The 15,107-nt window shown below is 39.6% G+C and overlaps 1 protein-coding gene across 4 annotated transcripts in view; it reads right to left on the reverse strand.

Moving 5' to 3' along the window:
• ARHGAP24 (Rho GTPase activating protein 24) overlaps window positions 1-15,107 on the reverse strand; it is a 600,350-nt gene that overhangs the window by 109,263 nt on the left and 475,980 nt on the right. The window contains exon 1 of one of the 4 annotated variants that reach the window (XM_018576199.1): window positions 14,720-15,090. The exons of the other annotated variants lie outside the window; for them this stretch is intronic. The gene's annotated coding sequence lies outside the window, so the exon portion shown is untranslated. Of the gene's footprint in view, window positions 1-14,719; window positions 15,091-15,107 lie in introns of those variants that run through there. 4 annotated transcript variants of the gene reach the window in all.

The following is a 15,107-nucleotide window of genomic DNA, read 5'->3' on the forward strand; positions in this document are numbered from 1 at the left end:
TATTTATATATGTAATTATGAAAAACGTTCAAAAAAAAAACTGGCCGTTTTTTTTTTTTCCACTAAAATTTAAATGCCAGCGTAGTTAATGAGAGTAGCATTCTGTATTTAACAGTGACTTCTATCAACAGTTATGCCGTGCTATGTTTTGGAAGAGAAATACATCTTCAAAGAAACTCCCATGTCAAAACAGGTGTAATGGAAAAGAAGCTCATTAGCACAGCATTAAAAAGAGTGATCATTCTAATTTAATTTTAAGGGGCAGAAGCTGCCTCCAGGCAGCCTTTCTCCGACTGTTCTACAACTTAAATTAAAAAAGTTTCTCATGGCACATGATTCAGATAAAATTCACTCTTAAAAGGAGTTGTATCAATGACACATGATAGTGTGTGATCTATACTAAAAATCTCTCTTTAGTCACACTAAACACTGTGCGATCTAGAATGAAAATTTCACAGAGTTGAACGTTTTGCTCGTCATAAAAATAACAGGAAATGTGTGACACAACAAGATTATTATGTGGCCAAAAATATAATATAGGAGATGTAACCAGACATGGAGGTCTATTGAAAAACAACTCACCCTGTGAATCTTTGAGAACATTCATTCTGTGCAAACGGAGGTAAAAATAATTGTTCTTTGTAGATTTATTTTTTTCAGGTAGAATGTAATATAGGTCCCTTTCACACAGCGCTCTGATCAGGTCCACCCATCAGTGTTTTCTGATCAGACCTGACTGGAAGCTCAATATTAGTTTATGGAGAGTCGGATGTGAACGCAACTGTGCCTATTTACATCTGACTACCTGTGAGCCTGTCTATGTCCACACAAAAAAAATAGAACAGAGTTTTGGCGGACTTGAACAGGACAGATTGGAGGTAATAAGATGTAAACGGTCATGTGTCCACTTACATCTGATTCCCCGTAAACCCAACAAGGGTCCAGTTAGTTCCGTTTTTCCTTCATTGCAAGACAGAGGAAAAACTTAATGGGCACAGATGTCACAAGAGTGACATCCATTTGTACTGCTCCATTCAGCAGGGGGCCTCTGCACGGATTGCCTGTTGATTGGAACTAACGCCACCCGTGTGAAAGGGGCCTAATAACGGGTTATGACCACTCATTGTAGCGCCAATAATGTGATATTACCTTACATTTAACCTAAAAAGAAAACATACAAGAATGTTCGACCCAAAAAGAAAAGATACAAGGCCCATACTGACTGATCCCACTTTCAATGTTGAAACTGTCCTTTATAAAAATGATCTACCTAGGAAAGAAGACAACCAATACAGTATGATTAATCGGTTCCTGCCCAAATGCTTAGCCATTACCGCTCAATGTTGATAGCTAAAAACGTAGTTAAATATTAACATCACATCTTTAAAATCTCTTCCAAGTGAATCTCTCTCTCTCTCTCTGTGTTTTTGTTTTTAGTTTAGAGTTTATTAATCAGGATAGCAGATTGCCATCATGTTTTTTCCTCAGTGAAGAGTCTATCTAGCACAAGAAGAGGGAAGAAACGTCACTTGTGAGTTCTGCTAATGGATGGATTTTAATGTGGAAACAAACCTTTTTTTAAAAGCTCTATTTTAGACAACAGGAAGCTTGACAGAGAGCAACACAGAACCATCCTGGAAGTGGTAAATAAATACCGTATATATGGTGATTTATTCATGTCCTAAATGTAATTCTAAATTATTATTTATTTCCCAAAAGATATAAAATCACTTTTAAACATTTTTCAAGTTTTGTCTATTATGTTCTGCCTTTTTATCTTATACAAGCTATAATAAATATAACGTAAGAGAAGACCTGAAGCACAGTATCCGCATATAGATATTTACAAGGAAGGAAATGTATAAAAAAATATAAATGGAAAATTACATAGATGATATGCAATCTAGTTTCTTTATACTACATGTCTCAGGGCAGCTGTCGTACTGACCTTGTTGTATGTTACTCTAAAGGTAATAACTATTGCAAAAAAAAATCACGAGTGGGATATCATTTTCCAAAGTTTGCTGCCAGAAGCATATTATGTATAGTATGCTGTAATTTCCTTTGAGATGAACTCATTGTCACACTACCTTTACTAATCACAGCTGGGTTCACCATACACATGGCTGGGCACAACATTTTGTCTTTTCTCTTATAATAAATCAGCCCTGGGAAACAGCAGCAGTGCTGGTTGTGGATCTACTACATGAGCTCCCTGAAGGCGGCTATAAGAAAATGGGATTCCTTTTCAGTGCACTGAGTATTTCTTGAAGCCTCATCCAGAAGACATAGTAGGAAACCTTGGGATTATACAGTTGTGCTTTTCATAAAAAAAAACAATAACAATGCTTCATTGCGCATAACTAGGCTGGATGCATTTACATGTTATAAGTGTGCATAAAAGCACATGCTTTCTGAAATAATATATTCTTGTCCCTTGCTTTATGTAAGCCAACGATTCTCAGGATGCAAAATGGTTTTAGGAATGCAAAGAGTTGACTGGACAGGTGTGTTGGGTTTTATAGGTGGGTTTATTATTTGGCTTTATTTGACTCAGCGTAAGATATATTTCTAGCCATACATGCTTAGATTTCTTAGTTGAAATCAGCCAGTTCCCCCATTGACACTAAACAGGGCAGGCACAGCTGGCTCTGCCTCTAGATAGGCAGAGCCCGCTGTCAATCAACCAGCTGGGTGGATCTTGACAGGATTATCCGGATCCATCCCGGCTGCAGCGCTCCCTGTATATAGTGAGCTATAGCTTGCTATATACTGAGCTTTGGGTCACTGGAGGAGGTTAGTATTTGTCCTCCCGTGACCCTAAAGAGAATTATGGGATAAAAAAGGTTACCCCATAGTTCTCTTTTAAGTATGCTAACAGTTTGCAGTAGTCTTTTTAGTTTTTGGACTGATTTGGGAAGGATTAGAACACGTGTTAGGTTTTACTGCTATGCTAGTGAGGGGAAATCTCTCTAACAGCAACACAGCCATGTTTTGTTGTCTGTCTCCCTGGTGCTGATTCTCCCTTACTTCCTGTCTGGTAAAAGGTTGTCCACAGAACAGAAAGTGAGGGGAAAACTTGGTAATGGGGCCCAAGATAGCAGTAAAACCTGACAAGGGTTCTAAACTTTCACCATTTTATCCAACGCAAACATTTAAAAAAAAATATAGATACACTTTAAATAGCCGTTTATTGTAATAGCCTAATGGGATTATTTACTTCATCTTCTGAGGCCCTCCACTAACATACAGTATGTCAAGCAAGATTGTAACAACGTTACTGAATTTCAATTTGTCCTTTGTAAATGAAAAAATCAATTCCCCAATATTTTACTCAAAGGAATTTTACCTCCCTTGGAGAAAAGTTGCATTTTAAAATCCTAACTATGAGACTCAATATTAACAATTTTATTTTCTAATTTCATACATGTAGAGGATGGCTGTAGTTTATCATTTAGTTTGTGTTGTATATTTCCTAAGAGAGATAAGAAAACATTGATTTTGTTAAAAGGCCAGCGAGGCGGGAGTTTGCACTGTGTATGACAAGCCTTAGGAATGGGTAAGATGAATGACACACAGATAGCAAGCAGCAGCATCCACTTCTTTGGCAGAGACATCCATATAACTACAGTTGTTGTCTTTGAATTAAAATCCTCATGGCCTGAATGCCAGATGGCTCACAATTTAGAGGCTGCTAAATTACTTTCCATGCCATAAGTTCTAAACAGCAATTTGTAAGGCTGAGGTCTTAGCGTATTTTTTGTCACTTTTTGAGCAATTCATTTAATTACACTAAACTAGGCTATTAGTAACATTTTAATCAACTATTAGGCAACAATGCTGGCGGTTCTAATTAATTTCATAAATATCTATATCAGTAATAATATTTGGACACTTGCTTTAGGACCATGGAACAGATAACACCTTGTCTTACAAAGTCCATCCCTTTTGGTTTCTACCCATACCACGCAATAATTACTACGACAAAGAAAAGCAGTGAATAGAAACAATAACAGAGTTGCTCTTATATGCCATTATTAATTATATGTCAGAACAATTACATAAAGACCTTTGCAGATTATGGTTGTAAACCACAGGTAGGAAAATAGTATTGTTCACCTATATGACTTTCACTAGCAAAATGGGTTTAGAGAATTGGAACCACCACGTTACATCTCTGTAGAGAAAAGTATAATGTAGGAGTTGATTTATAGATGTTCCACCCAGCATATAGCTGGGCTGATGACACACACTTGGCACTTGTGCCCTTGAATGGTGCTGAGGGAGATTGGAATGTCCTATACTCATAAATAAGCCCCATAGTGTATATGGTGCAGCAAGTTAACAATATTGTATAATTTCAAGACTGTATATTGGACTGTAACCCTCCAGGTTGGCTTCTGGATTTACCCCAGTTGTGGAGAAACAAGGAAAACATATTGAAGGGAATTCATCAAAACTGGAGCAGACAGAATCTGGAGCAGTTGCCCATAGCAGCCAATCAACTTCTTTCTTCAGTTTGCTCGGTTAAGCTTTAAAAATAGAAGCTGAATGGTTGCCATGCACAGCTGCTCCAGATTTTTTCTGCTCCAGTTTTGATACATTCTCCCCATTGCATTCAGTCTTTTATTGACTTGATTAATAGTGGTTGTTGTGTATGTCTGTGACGGTTCTCATTCATCCAGGTCATGGTATATATGTAAGAAATAAGGCAAGGCAACTGGACTTGCTGTATTTTTCTTGAAGACGTTTCACTGACTATCCAACCAGCTTTCTCAATTCAGAATGACTTGTACAAAAATGATCTGGGAATAAATATGGTGACTGTTGCTCCAATCCACGTAATCTGTTAACACCTCTCTCTGGGCAGGTTATTAACACCTCCTAGCTCCAATTATGCAAATGCATTCAACAACTGGTTGCCACTAACAGAATATGTGGTTTGGAGCAACATTCACCAGCTTCTTCTTCTAGCTCTAGGAGCCGGAGAATGTGCCCAGTGACACCGGACGTGATGTAATGCATATCATTTCCGGGTCCAGTGATTGGAGGAGAGCTGATCTTTCCAGCCGCTGATCTCTTCTCCGATCCACACGTGGGACAGTGGAGCCCGGGAAGCCGACTGTGGCCCCGGCGGCGGATATAAGGAGGGTGACACACATCGCAGCACCATGCAAGAAATCCAGCCCCTGTAGAGACACCGGATCATTTGTATTGAAACAGCAATTGCCGCCTTTTTAAAATGGAACCAAGAACACGGCTGCAGCTACATTTACATGAACCCGCTGGAAGTGGTTAAGCTTAAATGAACTTTGTGGGTTTGTAGTTTGGGCATTTACTGTCCTGTTTACTGAAGTAGGGTGAAGTGCACCTTTTTTTATTTCGAATATCCACTGATCTATAGCAACAGTCTCATGAAGTAAAAGTATAAAATGTTTTGGATCTTTCCAAGAGAAGAAACGGTGTGTTAACAACAACCATCTATTCTTGTAGAAAGATAAAGCTGCTGAACTACCATGGCTGACTACTTCTAAATTGCTTCCCATATTCTGAACACACTATACCGAGTGGAAAATAATAAACTCTGATTTAGACAACAGTGAAAAGTAGCCAGACCTCAGCTATATTTTCCATTGAATGTAATTGACAACACTGGTCTCTTTGAAGAGTGGCAAATCTATGAAATTATGGATACAGGATGGTACTGAGACCATGTACACAAAGTTATACTGACTTAAACCTACTGAAATGACCCCTGCTTGCCCTTAAACCGGTCCCTTCAGCCTTGCTTCCCCTCCGCTCCAGTGGTCTAAGGTCCCGTAAGCTATCACACTCTATACATTGTATTGAACCTGAGGATGACAATGGAAATATCTTCACTGGAGCAGAAGAGGAGACAGGCTGGAGGGAGTGGTGTAGGAGCCAGCTGGGATCGCAGTTCAGATGACTATCTCTCTTTTATTTTAGCTTCCTATAGACAAAACAAGCACCCTTGAAGTGCAAGGATAGCCAATATGCAAGGGTTAAGATTTGATTTACCCGGAGTTTTGCTTTAAATTAACACAAATAAGAATAAAAATATTCCTATCTTTAGTAGGTGCCACCAGTTTTGTCACTTTTTGGGCTTAGCAAATATAGCATTGCATTAATTGATTGCATCCAATCAGAAATCATCTATGATCTCACTACAGTAAACTGATTGGCTGCTATTGCTTAATGCAGTTTGCACATTCTAATTGCTCTTTGCACTTCCTTATTGAAAATCGGTACACAGTTAACTAGGTTGAATGGGTAAAAAAGTATAATGATGGTACAGTATAATGATGATCCAGTGATAGACTAAGCTTAGCCCTCAGAGATCTGTATTTGTGGTGATAAAATATGTAATGAATTTGGTAATTTTTACATTTTGAATGAATATGTAATAATAAAAAGACAATGGTTTTTATTCATTGGTTTTTATTTTATGGTACTATTACAGTCCGACATCCTGGCGCTTCTTGAATTCAATGTTTAACAAGGTTGAAGCAAAACTCATGTCTATCAAGTTCATCCTCCATCAACTCCCACAGAATGATTTCTTAAGGTCATATGGACACATTTTTTTAGGTTTGTCTCTCTTTCCTTTTACAATGTTTGGATTCCTTTCAACATATAGCAATTAAACAGGTATAATAGAAGTGAAAGCAGGAGTTCAATGTTATAGGTAATGCATTATTCAAGAAATTGTATTGTGGTTTTATGTGAAGGTTTGAATGCATCTTTGATGCATATACTGCCATAATAATTAGACCCCTTTCACCATAAATCATAATACAACTGAAGACAACTAACGCAATGAAATCTGTTTATTAAAGTCAAAAGAAGATAAAAGCCTCCTGCAGTAAATTAATTCTATACAATGCAGTCAGGTACATTTTTCAAGGATCCTGTCTTAAAATTCAGGAGAACTTGCAATTTACAGACCTGGATTACAAATCAGAAAATCTTATCTATAAATAATGTTTATCGTATAGTAAAGAAAAACAATGATACATCTGCACTCCAGCATTCCAGATATGCTGTGGGGTAGTTTTACAGGAGCGCACTGGGAGGTGAAAAAGCTCCAGGGGCTGCCAGGTTGGGTGGGAGCCTGCTTAGTTATTTTGTAATATCATCTTTGTACAACAAATACAATAATGTTATCTTGTATCAGCGACAAGAAAGTAAAAGTGGAAAATTGTCACACCCCAGCGGCTGACAGCGGGATCAGATCTCTGTATGTTGAGGACTCACCTATGAACCAGTTCTCCCAGAGACTAGTCAGCTGCTGCAGTTTAAAGTTGTTACTGCTATTTGTCCTCCCTTTACAACCTTGGCTTTATGGGCAGGCAAGATTAACAAATATTGAGCATCCCTACCCCCTGAGGAAGCCCCTACTTTCTTTGGTGTGAAATGCATTAAAGGTTAATGGCACCCCGTGATACCTTGGCTTCATGATAACTTCTTTACTACACAGACTGTGTCAACATCTTCTGGATAGCTGTTCAATGCTGTTGGTATCAAACTAAGGGGTAGTCATCTAGGATGCCGGTATCAAACTATGGGGTAGTCATCTAGGATGCCAGTAATATGAGGGAAAACTGTTTTATTGTGTCTTTTTAACATGCAATTTTATCCTATGTATCAATAAAGATGTAATTGTGTATATATCTATGTGAAGTGACCATGAGTGGTGATTTTGATATCTTAAAAGCCCCTTTTTTCCTTTGTCTTTTAGTCTCTTCATGAGTGAGGTATCCTTTTAGTCTTATAGACAGTCCTTTAGGTATTATTATCATTATAACAACTCACCAGTCCATAATTAGTGGACAACAAATCCAGTCTGTCCACCAAAACCCCAGTTATTCTTCTATTGGGTGCCACCACCCCATCTCTTGCACAGCACAGAAAAAGCGCAACTAGGCTCTCAATCAAAGGCCTGCACATAGTGTACCTCTTGTGTTGGAGCCTGCAGAGTACTGCAACTGCGATTAGTGCATTGCGTGTGCAATGCAAAGGCTCAGCAGACCCGGTGACATCACTGTACTTGTGTGCCATTGAGATCTACGGGTCCTCTGCTGCAGTGACATTTACAAATCCCTGTAAATAGATGACGTGACTATGCAGGAGGAGCCTGCCCACGATTCAGGTAAGTGGGGAGGAGGGTGGAATGTGACCATGTTTATTTGTTACTGTAACATGCATCATAGTCACAAGAGTGGAATTTACTTTCAAATAATGTTACCTCACTGAGAACATTTCACTTTCCAAAATCTATGCCTTCTGTTCTCTATAGGGGCAATACAATATATATGCAACAACATATAGATATCACTGAGACCACTTTACAGTGAATCACCATATATCGTCAGTCTGGGTGCAGTTTGATAACAGCCAAACCTTTATCTATGGTTAGGCTAACAGACTGTAGGGTAACAATGAGAGATTGCAGAAGTCCACAGAGAAAGGTAAGGACATTCATTTCAGCTAATCCATCTTTTGTATGATTTCAATTTTTTTCATCAGATGAAAATCCGATACCAAGCAGAGAGTCAATAAAGTAATTAATAATGATGCTAAAGCCATGTTGTTCTCAGCTAAAGTGTGCTGAACAAAATGTACATTTCTGAAGAAATTGTATTGACATTTTCCTGCTGTGAATTAGTGTAACAGAATAAACACAGCAACTGTCAAACAGCATCCAATCAATATAGAAGCGAGTATAAAAGGTATTATTTCTGTTGGCTGTGCTGTGCTTTCTCCTATTAGGGAAAAGACTGTTTTGTATGTTCAGGCCGGTATAACCGATGCCAGTAATATTCCACTTTCAGGAAGAGTTTTGTTCTTATATCTCTTGGGGAGTCTAGAAGTGGAACCTTTCTGCCACAGTCTCTGGTCAAGGCCAATTGCTCCTGATGCAAAATTCTCTTTAATATATGATAAATTAGAAAGCTTTTCTGCAAGTCATAGACCATACGTTATTAGAATATTGAGGAAACTGCTGCCAAAAGAAATATCTGTTCTCAGGTTAGCATGAATTTGATGCTCTTGTCTTACAAGATAGTTAGGCACAAAAAAAATTTACCTTTCAATCTTCCAGCAATGGTAATATTTTATTCATATATCTGTGACAGGAGTCCCATTGCAGAATATTAGGGCACTAGAAGTCAATTAGATGTTGGCATGGTAAAGTATTTCCTTTCATCTTGTATAGTGCACAGTTTGTGGCCTTTTAGCACTGAAAATTGGTCTCCACTGGCTGAGACTCTATGGTTACTTTGAAATGTTAAAAAGGAAATCCTTGCTATAATGTTATTTCCTTTTTTAGAAAAAGCACTTCAATTCAAAAGGCACAAAATTTTAAGAGTTTTCAAGTGTTTAAAAATAACTTCATAAAACGACATTCTTGCAATAGTCCTTCAATTCTAAGGACCATTCCAACATGCAAAACTGAAGCTTTGCCAAGAATAGCAGAGCTTGTATATGCCAAACAAGGTTGAGTCTAATTCTGGGCCAACATGCATATATTTTGGGTGGGCAGCCATCAGGCAGTTTGCTAGCCCTGCAATGGGCATTTACTATATAACCACCCATGAAATACGTACCCATACCTTCCAACTTTCTGAGATGAGAAAGAGAGACACCTTCCAATACAATGTATTTAGGCAATGGACACACCCTTGCCATGCCCCCAGTTATGTGGACTATTATACACTTATATGCCAAAACTAAATGGTAAAACCCAGAGTTGTTTTTTCACCATTACTTTTCCTTTATCCTAGCTTTCCAATATAGCAGACAACACAGATGAAGATTTTAGTGAATAATAACACTTTTAGTAGTTAAATAGAACATTTTCATAGATATCTGTACATCAGACCAACATGAGGGACAACTGAGAAGGAAAGAGGGACAGAGGGATTTGGTTCCAAATGAGGGACAGTCCCTCCAAATGAGGGACAGTTGGGGAGTGTGCTCCCCTGCTTGGTACTGTAGAACCTGTTTTTTCCTGTATCTGTCCATGACTACTGACAAAGGCACTCATTGTACATATGTCTTTGGAAGTGAATGATGTATGTAATGAAGAAGAGTTGTGGGACTGAACAGGTATATATAATATAGGGAGAGGGTAGCAACAGAATGCTTGCAGTGGTGCCAAAGCAGTGGGCAAATTCTGGTTTTCTGGATTCTGGATGGTTTGACTTTACAGTGTACAATAAAGGCAATGCATAATAAACAGAACTATACTGAAATATACTGAACAGAAATATGTGGAGCAGGCTGTACAATATTCAGTTGTTCTTCATTATTTAATCACTCTAAGCAAACCCATTAAAATGTATCTAAAGTCAAAACCATTTTTTTTTTCCAGTGAGTGGTGAAGGATTACGGTAGAACCTCTTTATTTGACCACTGTCACATGGTCAGGAAGCAATGTACAATGCTAAATTTTACCAGGAGACAAAAAAAAACTTCCAATAGGGGTACATTCTCTATTGACAGCTGTCTAAGATAGCATTTTCCCTCATTTTATACATTTCTGTTTACTTCCTTTTGTGTTTCCAGGACAGGAAATGAAAAACAAAATCTGACAGGATTTTAACCATTCCCCTAAAAATGATTACCGTGTTCATTGTGGTGCTCTACACTGCAGGTACATTGACTGCTACTGTAACAGTACGTTGGGGTGCCATTGCGGGAAATAACATGTGCTGCCGTAACGCACAGAAAAACATACATTTACTGTGCATTAACACAACACATAAACAGGGCCTTAATATTGTATTAACTTTTTGTAGAAACATATGTTTTCCTTGGTGCATTGCAATGTAATGTACTGATAATAGCAACTTAGGTTATTATGTGGCTCCCAGGTATGTTGGGGGCCCTCTATATTTACTAAGTTGACCACCACTGCTTTACATAGTTGGGTTGAAAAAAGACTCATCCATACTAACTGTATGCAATCTGTAAATGGAAATATATCATTAGGACTTCTGACATGTGTCTTGGATAGACCAACCATGTGTCAGCAGCTCAATGCTGTTTCCATCCCAGAGTTCTCAGAGTAAAGATGCTCTACCCTGAGTCCCACTCACACTAACCACCCATTAAAGTGGACCTGAAGTAAAAAAGTGAAGATTTGTTAAGTTATATGGAGCATTTAGAAATGTTCTCTATTCATAAGCAGTACCATGCAATCCTTACCTTTTGTCTGAAGTTCCTCCTGAAAAATGGCAGTTCACTTCCTGGTATGTGAGTGTGCCTAGGCATTTCTGTAACTACAACCTTATAATTGTATATCTGCAGTGTGAGATCTAAGGCACTGCTGCCTCCGACTGCTAGTCTTTTATTTTTTCATGTCACTATTGTGCTGATCATTGTTTTCCTTGCTGGAGGCTCTGGCATTAGGAAGGAAGTCAAACCCTGCCTCCATACAGACACAAGATGGTCACCTCCACACAGACACAGTGCAGAAAAATCTATCTTAAGTCAGTAATAAGGGAATATCAGAGACTGCTGAAGTGGCAGTAACGGATCACAAGAGGTTCTATTGCATTTACAGAAATGTAAAGCAAAGCAGGTCTAGAACAACCTCACAAACAGTAAACCTTGTTACACAAATAAAGTAAACTGAGATCTGCAGATTTAATCTGTGATTAAGGCTTGCTCCGAATGAAAGTCAGATGCAGAAAAACAAAGCCCATCTACATGAGCCCCAGGCTTGCAGAGATATTCTAACATGTCAGAAAATCTCTGTGTTATATTGAACATGTATGACACTCAGAAGTGCTCATTATCATTGTCTAGTTGAACTTCACACTGTTTAATTGTTCGATGTGATGCTTGAATAGGTAACATCACTTGCTTTAAACAGGCCAAGGGACTGCCTCTTATTAGCTCTTTTTAGCCACAAAAAAACACATTTTTTTGCGTGATATAATGCCTGTTTGGTGAGTCACATTTTTTTCCCCAGAAAATAACAATTCTACTAAACATAGATGAAACAGCAAGTCGATACTGTCGTCTGATTGGCATAGTAATGATTTCAGCCAATGTACGGCGGATTTCAGCCGATGTATGGCTGAAATCAGCCGTACCAGCCTAAAGTGAATAGCCGAACAGTGTTCGGCTCACTTCACTTCTGATCGGTCATTCACTCGGCTGCCCTCGGCAGCTTTGTGAATAGACCCCAAAGTCACCAGCACATCAGACATGTAATTGGGCCTCACAAAAATTCACTGTGAAGAATAGTGTCACAGACAAAAGTACCGACATTTCGGGCCATGCAGGGATCCTTTCTCATTTTCTTCACAGTAAATTTTTGTGAGATGCAATTACATGTCTGGAATGCTGGTGACTTCGTATCCCTTGAGCTGGTTTGGAAGGGCACCATCAGACGCTATCACTTTGAGCGCTCACCTATTATTTAAAAGTCTAGTACCGTCAGGAGTACAGCTTCATATATGGACTAAATCAAGTTATTTGGGGGACTATTCACGCTGTGGATGGTTTCAGTGGCGTCACAAGGGGGTGCGGGGGGTGCGGCCCGCACCCGGGTGACACCATTGGAGGGGTGACACCAAAATGACTGGCAGTCATTTTGTTTCACCCCCTCTGAAAACTCACTGATACCGAGTACTGATACTTGTGCCGTGTTCCCTGATCATCAGGAAGTCGGGCGGCAGACCTTGACCTGTTGCCCGGCTTCCTGATTGCCTGGGAAGCCGGTGTTCTATGTCATGTTGTATGTGTTCTGTACATTGTTTTCCTTGCTGGAGGCTCTGACATTAGGAAGGAAGTAAAACCCTGCCTCTATCAAGATGGTCACCTCCACACAGACACAGTGCAGAACAAGGCATGGTAAGTCAGTAATAAGAGAAGATCCACAGGGAGACCACAGGCACTACCGGTGACTAGTCCTTTGCCTTCTGTTTGCCTGACAGCTTCCAGAGTTCAGTGCACTGAACTCAATGGCACCACAGTCACGCCCTCTGGCTGCAATGCGATCGTCCGCACGGGAACGCGTGGCACAGTAGTGCCTGCGTTCCGGTCCAGTGCAGTCAGAAAAAGTAGTGCACACACTATTTTTTCTGATTGCACCGGACCAGAACGCAGGCACTGATGTGCCACGTGTTCCCGTGCGACCAATCTCGTTGCGGCTAGAGAACGTGGCTGCGGTACCATTGAGTTCAGTGGACCGCCACGCCTCCTCCCACCCCAAAACAAAGAGAGGCGGACGGAATGCGATCCAGTACGTTCTGGCCACAATCAGGCCGGAATGCACTGAGGATGGGGTGAACTGGCCCTTAATCCTTCATAATCTATGCATAACCCCTTGTTTGCTAAAATACTCTGCACTGAAGACCAACCTTTCTTGCACCAAAGTATTACAGCACCAGAATTCCAGGGTTTAAATCTATTGTTTTGGCCTACCTATGATGCCGAGACAAATTCTAATCCTTTTCTAATGTGGAAACTATACCCTCTGTTGATACATAATGATCATTTGCAGCTTAGTTGTATTTTCTAGGTATCAGTAAATAATTGCTTGTGTTGTAACAGACACTGAAGAACAAAATCCCAAAATGCTGATACATCCGGTAAGACATAAAATATGAGGAGGAGACTGACACAGGCTAGCAAAGATACTGTTTCAAGAGCGTTCTGTATATAGCAGCCACCACGCTTATAGTGTATTGATTTGCTGGCATGTTATCTATGTGCACAGGAGGCATGACTGTTTGTCTTAGTCACATTGACACTGCAATGCTTTTACTGGCATTTATATATATCTGAGTTTCCCGGCTGAAACACTAGATGACTATACCATACAGACTTGTAGGGAGAGAGACCTCTTTATTCAAAGCAAAGCATATGTTATTGCAGCTTCCAATTCATGGAGTTAAGTTATAATTCTTCAGCGTAATATTTACGAACACAGTTATACATCAACATCATTTAAGACACCCCATCTGTCAATGTAAAAGTAAATACACTGTGAGCATATCAACCAAGAAAACAGCCTGATTTTCTTTTTTTTTTTTAGCCTTATCTGCTATCAGTGATAGAATTTTTGGTTCTTGATAACATTAAAAGTCACTGCAATAACTATATATGCGTCTTAAAAATACTTTAATTATGGTAGGACAATTAAAGAGACAAGACCAGTCCAATCAACAATTGCCACAAACAAAACAGCAGCTTACTGATAGCCAATTGATACATTTATATTTCACATTAGTTAAAAAGCATCTCTAACCATATTACCTCTAAGTACATAACGATCTATAAATCATAGAGACTGCTGTAAGAAAATTGCTCTGGTCTTTAAAGTTCTTGAAACAACATGTTAACACCCACGTGCAGCCCAGTGCTCTATTGATTTACATGCTTTGCCCACAGGACATTCTTTTTTTACTACAAAGAACAGCTGTCACATGGATTAACAAACTGCCATTGATTTCCAGAAAGGGGTCTGAATAGTCAAATAGTGCAAGTGATGAGAAATTCTAATGGAAAATCTGCACTGCTTGGATTTTGCCACGGGAAAGCTTGTTGAATGCAAGGCAGACGCTCGTTAGAGATGGAAAGTCGTGCAACATGGCAAAACTCCATGCAGTGTAGAGGAGACGAGAAAAAAAAATTAGACAAGCCCTGGCGTTAGATTGCTGAGAAGCTGGCAGAGAGGACTCACCAGTGTTGATGCTTTTCCACAAGTGCGCTGGATACTTGCCGTATACTAGCAGTGCAGCCGTAAGAGATGCTTGGCTTGGCTTCCTACAACAGAGCCCTGCATCTGTTCCCTGCGTGCTTGCTCACTGCAGTTTCTCCCATGACTCCATCACCCAGGAATGGCACTGACACATCCGCCGCCTCTTACCGGCAAAGAGGAAACAACGTTGCCTTTTCAAAGTCAGGTGTTGTAGCTTTAACAAGGTCAGAAGCGACGGCCAAAGCGGACCAGGAAAGTCATTGCAACGAGAAAGTCAACAGCTCAGAAAGAGGAGGCAGAGAACAGCTACGCTACAGCATCTGCCTGCTTCCGAACACTGATATGTTGTGTGCAATTTAAAGCTCCAGGA

The sequence above is a fragment of the Nanorana parkeri genome, unplaced genomic scaffold (assembly GCF_000935625.1).
Source record: "Nanorana parkeri isolate BGI_ZX_2015 unplaced genomic scaffold, ASM93562v1 scaffold59, whole genome shotgun sequence".
NCBI classification, from domain to species: Eukaryota; Metazoa; Chordata; class Amphibia; order Anura; family Dicroglossidae; genus Nanorana; species Nanorana parkeri.